We start from the raw sequence: 10322 nt of genomic DNA, 5'->3' as shown, positions 1-10322 counted from the left end.
CTGCTCCCAACACCCTATGCCCTACCCTGCCCACTGTCCTGCTGCTCTGGTTGAGCACTGGGACAGAGGGTGGAGACAACAGTCCACCCTACTTCGGAGACTCCTGGGAGAAACTCTGAACAAAGGAGACCTGCCTATCCACACGGGACCACCTGTAATTTCCAACTGCTTGGTCTCTGACCCCAGCTCCAGTCCACTGCTGGAGTCCCAGGCCCCTCCCAGAGATCCGCCTATCTCTGCAGGTCCACTCTGAGTTCCTGACAGCAAGATCCTTGAACCCCAAATCAGGGCCTCTGCTAAAGAAAGAGGCCTCAGCTGGAGAGTCCCAGTTTCCAGTGAGATCCTGCAAAACCTTCCCAAGTTTCAGCTCAGCCTTTGTCTTCTTCTGCCAGACATTGGCTAGAGCCATTGGCTAGTGGCATCTTCTACTGGATCCTCAGCCCTGACCCCATCCTTGGGTCCCTGTCTGCAGAGAGAACACTTAGAGAGCTTGGACCACAAGAGATACAGATATTGAAACTCTGACCCACATAAGCCCACCGGGGAAGTACCATAGAGAAAAGGGTAGACCCCATCAACACCTACTGGAAGAAGCTATGGGAAGAAGTCAATACAAGAAAATCACATAACAACAGAAAGACAAGCATGACACCACCAAAATCTAGGGAACTGACACCAACTATAACGGAACAAAACAACAAAGCAGAGGAAGCAGAAGGGAACAACTTAAAAATTACCATCATAAAAAATGATAAAGGCCCTCAAAGAAGATGTCAGAAAATTCCTTAAAGAAATAGAGGAAAAAACAAACAAAAAAGGTGGAAGAAATGAACAAATTCCTTAAGGAAAGTACAGAATGCCAAGAAAAAACAATTAAGCAGGTGAAGGAAACGGTTCAAGACTTGAAAAGTGAAATAGAGAAAATAAAGGCAACACAAACCGGAGAAATGCTGGAAATAGAAAAACTGGGCAAAAAATCGGGAACTACAGACACAAGTATAACCAACAGAATTCAAGAGATGGAAGAGAGAATCTCAGGCGCAGAAGATAAACTAGAAGAAATATATTCATCGACCAAAGAAAATCATAAATCCAACAAATCCTTAATACAAAAATCCAGGAAATGTGGGACACCATGAAAAGGCCAAACCTAAGAATAATAGGCATAGAGGAAGGTGAGGAAGCCCAGCTCAAAGGTGCCGAAAACATATTCAATAAAATCATTGAGGAAAACTTTCCAACTCTGAAGAAGGACATGCCCATGAAAGTACAAGAAGCATACTGAACCCCAAATAGGCTGGACCAAAGAAAAAAGACCCCTCAACATATAATAATCAAAACACCTAGCATACAGAATAAAGAAAGAATATTAAGAGCAGCGAAGGAAAAAGGACAGGCAACATATAAAGGCAGACCTATCAAAAATAACACCTGACTTCTCCATGGAAACTCTCAAGGCCAGAGGTTCCTTGATAGATGTTCTAAAAGTATTAAGAGAACACGGATGCCAGCCTAGGCTACTATATCCAGCAAAACTCACAATCACTATAGATGGAGAGAACAAGATATTTAATGACAAAACCAGATTTTCCCAATACGTATGTACACATCCAGCCCTACAGAAAGTATGGGAAGGAAAACTCCAACCCAAGTAAGGTAACTACACGCACAAAAATGTAGGCAACAGATAATCGAACTATACCTGAAACCAAGGGTAAAGCAGAACTCATATAGTCACAATACCACTGCCAACAACAAACATAAATCAAACAAGCATCAACAATCAATGGTCCTTCAACATTAATGGTCTTAACTCACCTATAAAAAGACACAGGCTAACAGAATGGATACAAAGACAGAATCTATCCTTCTGCTGCATACAAGAAACACATCTAAGCTTCAAAGATAGACATTATCTCAGGGTAAAGGGTTGGGAAAAGATTTTACAATCAAATGGAAATAAGAAGCAAGCATGCATAGCAATCCTAATATCTAACAAGTTAGACTTCAAACCAAAATTAATCAAAAGAGATGAAGATGGTCATTTGATATTCATCACAGGAGAAATCCATCCATACAAGTCTCAGTTCTGAACATCTATGCCCCTAATACAAAGTCACCCACATTCGTAAAAGAAATACTACTAAAACTCAAAGCTCATATAAAACCTCACACACTTATAGTCAGAGACTTCAATACACCACTCCTACTCTCAACACTAGATAGGACCACAAATCAGAAACTCAACAAAGAAGCAAAAGAACTAACAGAAGTTATGTCTCAACTGGGTTTCACAGACATCTATAGAACATTCAATCCAAAGACAAAAGAATATACCTTCTTCTCTGCTCCACATGGAACTTTCTCTAAAATCGACCACATACATACGAGGTGGCATAACAAACCTCAACAGATACAAGAGAATAGCAATAGTTCCCTGCATCTTATCGGACCACCATGCTTTAAAATTGGAATTTAATACAACACAAATAGCAGAAAACCTTCAAAATCATGGAAACTGAACAATGTGAAATTGCACCACACTTGGGTCAAAGAAGATATAAAGAAAGAAATTAAGGGTTTTCTGAATCCTTAAGGGTCATGAGGTTATAATGTCTCAGTTATTTGAGTCCCAAAAATAAGATAAAAGGCTTGGCACACAATTTCTCTGTATGGATTCAGCAGCCCTTCTTGTGTTTGATTGGGAAAATTAACATTAATATGTTTCATATTTTCACTATAATTTTCCATGAATGATAATGAATGCTTTATTATAATTGTTTTTACCATGCTTGCATTTGGTATCATTAGTGTATCATGTGCCAGTGTGAATATTTTTGCAGACACGTACCAGGTTACAGGCACAATGATTAAACTTGTTCAAGCAGCATTTATATTTGTGTAATGAAGCAGCATAATGTAGATAAATGACCTTCCTATGACATTTTAATAATCCTGTCAGATAATAGTAAAAACAGGCCAAAGGAAAAAAGGAAAACCTCTACTGCAACAAAACATTAGCAGGAATGAAAATGATATGGATTTCAAAACAGAAGATAACGTCTTACAAAGAATTTTATCTATTTAGAATAAAATTAACTTGAAGTAGTAATGATGCTGAATCATTTCAATAACTACCATATATTTTATCATTTGTTAAAACTACAGTTCACCACATAGTTTTTTTATACATTGGTTATATTTATATACTTCTATCCATAATGCCCACATTTGAACACGGTTCATAATTTGCTGTGTTGTCTGTAATTTCTGACTGACTGGTTATGTTTTAACGAAGTATACTAATTTTAATTCTGAAATTAAATATAATTGCAATGATTTTCACTTCCTTTCCTCTAACAAATCCCTACCATATACCACTGCCTGCTTGCCTTCAAACTCATTGTATCTTCTTTCACTAATTATTATTGCACACACATATGTATATAAATAAGTGTAACTAAAAATAAACTTTTCAGCCCGCATAATGTTACATGTAAATATGTTTTTAGAGATGACTGTTTGGCTCTGTGTGACCAATTATGAACTTCCTTAGAGAAGAGTAATTCTTCTTTTACTATTATTTCTAATTGCCTATAGTTCTTTCTTTGTGCTTAAGGCCTCATGAGCTTCCTCATGCCAATTCTGGCATGTCCAGTGGTGGTGTTCTTGTTCAGTTCACGTTTGGACAGTCAATTTTATCAACCTATTTTAGGTAACAGCTTTCAAATAGCAATCTGTGGGTCATAAGAACACACATCATTAGAATATGTTGATGCCAATGAAATAGGGAAGACCATGACTTTGGGAAATTACAAAATATTTTCATTCACTACTGACAGATAGGTCATATGGGGTTCTTTTCCTGTTCTCTTAGAATCTCATCATTGTATTTGGGTGCAGTCTCCAGCACTGAGAGCCCATCACCATGCCTTGGAAAATTGATGAGCTCCAGGAATGTCTGCTCATAGCCTGGCAGAAGGATGCAAAATCTGTCAAGATCCAGAAGAACATGGATAATGTGAAGTTCAAGGTGTGCTGCAGCAAGTACCTTTACACCCTGGTCACCACAGACAAAGAGAAGGCTGAGTAGTTTAAAAAGTCCCTGTACCCTAGTTTGGTGGTGAAGGAGCTAAAATGAACCTGACCTCTGTGTTTCACTATTGAAAACCTTGAAATGATAATAAAAAAAATCATATAGAAAATTCTGTGTTCTTATTATAGAATTTAGTTTTCTTTTTAAAACTCTACTTAGGTTGGTTTGGTTTCAAGTGTACTAGTTCCTGGTGTCACCATAAATCCCCATACTTAGATCTCTTCTAACTGTATAAATACTAATTCAGTTTGATAAGCCAGCAAGAAATACCCAGGTAATAACTGAGTTTTTATCCATTTATGATTTCTCAAATCTAGAACTACAAAACTGACAATAGCCAAGTAAATTTAAGCCCTGGAAATTAAATGAGCAAATACACAGGTTAATAAGTGTTAAAACACATGTCATGTAAATGTTGTAGAGTAACATGTAACTGAGAAGCTACTGCTGATTTTAATTTCCATATGTAATTCTTCAATACCTTACTATCAGACTATTCTCTTTTTTCTCTCTGAAAGTCTTCTTCCATTAAAAAATGAACTATGTGGAGTAGGGACTAGGCCTTCCCTCCTGTCTCTAGGTTAAGGGAATATCCCTCCATGGGGAATGTGCTTCCAAAGCCCTTTTGTGCACCAGGGATAAATTCTGGTTCCACTGTCTCCAAATGATTTGACAAATTTAGATAACCCCTCCGGGAAGCCATCACCTTATATGTGGAATGTGGAGGTGGGTGACATGGGAGGGTGAAAGAGAGGGAGGGAAGGAGGGATGGAGAGGGAACTGAGATCAATATGTAAAATAAGAAAAATAAATAAGTACAATTTAAAAAATGACCTATGTATCAAGGTTGGCACAGAAACCAAATACCTCTCAGTAAGGCAGTTTATTTTATTCAGACCCCTTTTAATATTTATATGTAACACATTCTCACAGAAGAAAACATGAACCATGAATTAAAAAGAAACTCTACATGGAGACAACATGAACTATCCAGTGACCTAGACATGATATGCCTGTTGATAATTATACACACCAAGTGAAATGCTTGAACTCATGGCCTTTACATTCAGTTTGATGAATATTGCACAAGATTCAAATGAATCATTATTGCTCCTCACAAATGACCTTCAACCACAGACCAATAAGAATAGGAATGTACTAATGATTCTACCAAAGACAAAAATAAGCATTCAGGTTTCTTGGCTTCTCCATTCTTAACATGTCCTTCCTTGTATTTCATCTTTCTCTCCATATCCTATTCCCAGGACCCACTAAAGTAGACTCTCCAAGAAAACTGAGTTAATCAGTATGATCAACATGTGTTTCAGGGTTCTATTTGATTGAAGAGACAAAGTTAATGCCCTTTAGAGATACACATCAACAAAACAACACAAAAATGCTGGCAAAATTGTATTACCATCATTAATATCTCAGTCTACTTGTTTCCACCTAAGTGGATAATATGTGTTTTCTAACCTTAAGCACAAAGGAGTATGACCTATACTGTGTGTATATATAGATGCACATTGTTGTCAAATGTAATAAAGGATTCTAGTTTGGAATGGTGGCCCAAGTCTATCATATGATCAGTGTGGAGACAGAGGGACAAAGATATTGAGGTAAAGGATAATTTGAGCTATAGAATCCTGTCAACATCCAACCTCTGCAGGTTGAAGATAAAGTTCATTGACAAATTGCTTTCCTAACTTGTACAACACTTTGTTCAATCTTCTTCACCAAACCAACCAATCAAATAGAAAAAAAATAGGTTACAGTAAAAATAAAATTCTTCATTAGAATATATTAATTTAAAATATATCTAGTTTTATCTAAATGTTTACACCTCATTTTTAAATAAGATTACACATAACATAATCATCTGTGCTATTTAAATGAATGTCTCATCTACTAGAGAACGTGTGGGAGAAGTATTATTCATTTAGAGCCTTTTATTAACACTTTCCTATAAATAAGAGCAATTACATTTACAAAGAAGGTGTGAATAAGAGAATTTTTGTGCTTTGTTGTAGAAAGTGTTTGATGAGCAAAGACAGTATATTTTGGTCTTACATTTGTATCTAGGCCATCAGTTTTAGTGTTAAAGTAATATAAATAGTAGAGGTATAAAAGTATAAAGATTTGTGAATGCCCTGTGCATACTTCCTCAGTCTTTATGAGTTCATATGAGATTTGATAATATTGATTTAATGGGCCTCAGTTTCTTAGTGTCTTCTATCCCCTCTCTCTTACATTCTTTCTACCTTTTCTTCTTCACCGTTACCTGAGCTCTGAGGGGAGAAAATTGACTACATATAAATACCATTTAGGGCAGAGTGTAACAAGGTCTTTCACTTTCTGCAGAATGTGTTCCATTGTATTTGTTCCAATCCTCAGGAGGAGGAAGCTTCTCTGCTGGTGGCTCAGCAAGGTACTGATCTATGAGTATAATAGAATGTTATTAGAAATCATTTATTGCTATGTTTTTGTTTGTTTGTTTTTAGGCCTGGAGTATTTGATTTTAGCCTAGATCCATGGCTGTCAAATATCTGCTTCTCAGGAGAGTTTTAGTTTTCCACCCATTTTTAGAATCACTTTGAGGAAAAGTAGAAAAAAATCCTTAAGTTGTATGTAGCTCTCTCTAGGAAGTCCATATCACTATGGGATAATGATGAGTTCAGTGCCACTAGTAGTCAGGTCAAACAATATCATATGACTATTCTTAAAGTAAATAGTGAAATATAATAATTATGCAACTTAAATACATCAGTTTTACAAACAACACTGTCATGATATGTTCTTATTCAATAATATTGAAGTTGTTGGATTAATTCTTTGTAATGTTGCTAAAGTTTTCTGATTTACAAGTGATTACAAGGACCTTTTACATTTCACACCTCGGCATTAAATTAAATTTGCTGTTAAATTAGTTCATTTTGATATAATAGTGTTTAATACATAATGCTAAATTATCACTTCACATATGAGAACATGATACTTTCTAGCAATTTCATTTTGTGAAAAATGCCATTTTTTGAAGCATGAATAATATAATGTATTTTAGGCTAATCCTAAGTGTGGCAAATAACAGTCTAAAAAAAAGCTAAGAGATAGTAGTTACTACTGACATAACATTAATGAAGCCTGACACACAATCAGATTCTGGAGCTGTGGTGCTTCAGGGAACCTCCAGATTCAGCCCATTCCATGATTGGATTCCTTTGTAAGAATGCACACATTGTGTTATTTCACACAGTTCTTCAGAGGCTCAGAGGTAGGTACAGTACCAAAGCCCATGTTAACCTTAGGGAATGACAGACAAGCCATAGATTTTTTAATAACGTTCGGCTATCCTGCAAACTATCACACCTGCCTAGGCAGGCATCAGTCCATAGGTTTCTTCTGATCAATTTTTTATTACTATTTAGGGTATAAAATGAAAAAAAATAAACATGGGTCTATTGAATCCAGCCATTCAAACAAATTAAAATGATCAAGGACACATTGCAATTTCAAATTTTTAAGATTTTATTTATTATGAACAAATATGTCTGAATTTGATTATTATTTTCCATAACTACTTGTGTTTAAAGATCCTGTACTTTAGCTGGGAATATTGCGCAGTGGTTAAGATCTCTTGATGTTTTTCTAGAGGACCTAAGTTCAGTTCAGGTCCCAGAACCTACATGAGGCATCATTACTGTTTGCTCTGTAATTTACTATGCAAAATGTAAGTTTAGTCTATATTTGAAAATCTAATTTTCAGTGACTGTATAAATGACTGGTAAAAATAAAATTCTCTTAAATGCTCTACCAGATAATAGTTTCCATGGGTGGGTTTGACTTCTTAATTGATTATGGCAGATGTTTACAATATAGACCCTTTAGTTATACATACTCTGCTCAAATAATTTAAAAATTAATTCATGTTTCTGCAAATATTTAAAAATGTCTACCAAGCACTCAAATAGACAGAAATTACTGGACTACATTGTTTTAAATATCAAATGTAATTGCAACTTGGCTTTCAATATTAATTAGAGAAGTCTCTGAAGTAGGGTGGACTGTTGGCTCCACCCTCTGTCCCAGTGCTCAACCAGAGCAGCAGAACCTTGGGTGGGGTTGGGCACAGGGTAGGGGGGTAGGCTGGTGGTAGGGATGAGTGGAGGAGTATCAGAGCTCCAAGGGTGCTCTCGATGGGAGACAGGAGCAGCAGGATCAGGGGCCAACCCAGGGAGTTCGGGCGGGGGAAGGGGGGAAAAGAGGTTGAAGGGGACAGGCAGCCCCAATTGGGCCCAGACTCATCTCTGGCCAATAGCTGGTGGAAGAGGACAAGGGCTGAGCTGGAACTTGAGAAGGTTTTGCAGGATAGTCGGATCTCACTGGAAACTGGCGCTCTCCAGCTGAGACCTCGTTCTTTGGCAGAGGCCAGAATTTGGGGGTCAAGGATCTTGCCCTCAGGAACTCCAAGTGGACCCGCAGAGATAGGTGGATCTCTGGGCTCTATATTAATTAGAAAGTACACACACATTTGTATGTTGGATGATCACACTCTTTCTCTGATTTCCCTATCTTTCCCTCCCACTCTTGATGCCATCCTGTACCATTTGCAATTAGTTTTTCTTCTTTCCTTCCTTCCTTCCTTCCTTCCTTCTTTCTTTCTTTCTTTCTTTCCTTCCTTCCTTCCTTCCTTCCTTCCTTCCTTCCTTCCTTCTGTTCTTAATTTTCTTCCTTTTCTTTTATTTCTGTTTAGTGGTGGTGGTGGTGTGTGTGTGTGTGTGTGTGTGTGTGTGTGTGTGTGTGTGTGTGCCTGCTTTAATCTTGCTAATCCACTAAGCTTTATTAGTGTCCTTTATCTAAGCATGGATAGAGAATTACTTATTAGATATAAGCAAGAGCGTTTATCTCAGTAGAGAGAATAACACCTCTCCCCTGGCAACCATTAACTTCCAATAGCTATTCGGGATGGAAAAGCTGTCATGAACACCACACCCAGCCATGAATATGCTGAATGGCAGCAGGTATCTATAGCTACTCCATCTTCATGCCATCAGCAGCTATGCTACATCAGAAAAACATCACTTTACAGCCTTTCTCTTCGTTATGCAGATTTTACAGTTTTCTTAACCCTCTTTTGAATTGGTATGTAAACTTGGGGTGATATGTGTCCCTTTTAGGGTAGAGCATGCACTCACCAGTCATTTATTCCCAACATATTGACAGTTATGCCATCAGAGAACTTTTTTGTTTATGCTAATTTGTTTAACTCAGCAAAGCTGTGATTTATTTGTTTGTTTGTCTAAAACACCTGATGGCCTAATAAAGACCTGTATAACCAATAGCAAGGCAGGGGCAATGATAGGTTGGCTGACAAACAGACATAATATATAGAAGGAGAAACGAGGAGGTGTATCAATGAGAAAACAAGCAGAATATCAGGGGACAGCCATCCAGCCACCCAGCCACCCAGCCACCCAGCCACCCAGCCACCCAGCCACCCACCTAGCCAAGGAGTATTAAGGAAAGTAAGTTATACAGAAGTAAAAAGATAAAAGCCCAGGGGGAAATCAGTAGACAGATTAATTTAAGATAAGAAAAATTACCTAGAAACAAGTCAAGTTAAGCCTGGGCATTAATAACCAAGAATAATCCTCCTGAGACTTTATTTGAGAGCTGGGTGGTGGACCTCTAAAAGATCAAAGACACACACTATATATACTTATGTGTTTCTTTATTAGCCACCGCAAAGTGAAGAGATACTTCTCTGTCCAAGGCTAAGATCATCAGTAATCTGTATTTATGAACTATAATATAAAATATTTAGAAGGCATATTTATAATAAGTCTATTTACTGAAATAGCAGTAGTATGTTACTACCTAAGGTCTACATCTACATAGCTTTAGGTCGCTGACTAAGTATATAGCACTAGACATGCTTTTCCTTCCTAGGAGTGGCTCTTTGATCCAATCAGCAAGATGTTGCTTAACCTCTAAGCAGTCATATTACTGTTATACCAGTGGGTATACCTTTCCTGGAAGATTGGTATTAGTAAATGAAGGATACACAGCTGTATAAGATTACTATTGAGCTTTCTATGCCAGTAGCTAGGATAGCATGGCACACCACTATAGACTAGTAAGTTCTGGCCAGCAAGGATGGAGCTTAATTAATTTCCACCTTAATCTACTACACCCTTTTAACAAAACTGTTGATAAATTCTGCAAGAGA

The sequence above is a fragment of the Phodopus roborovskii genome, unplaced genomic scaffold (assembly GCF_943737965.1).
Source record: "Phodopus roborovskii unplaced genomic scaffold, PHOROB, whole genome shotgun sequence".
Classification (NCBI taxonomy): domain Eukaryota; kingdom Metazoa; phylum Chordata; class Mammalia; order Rodentia; family Cricetidae; genus Phodopus; species Phodopus roborovskii.
Note: the sequence above shows the minus strand (reverse complement) of the source record.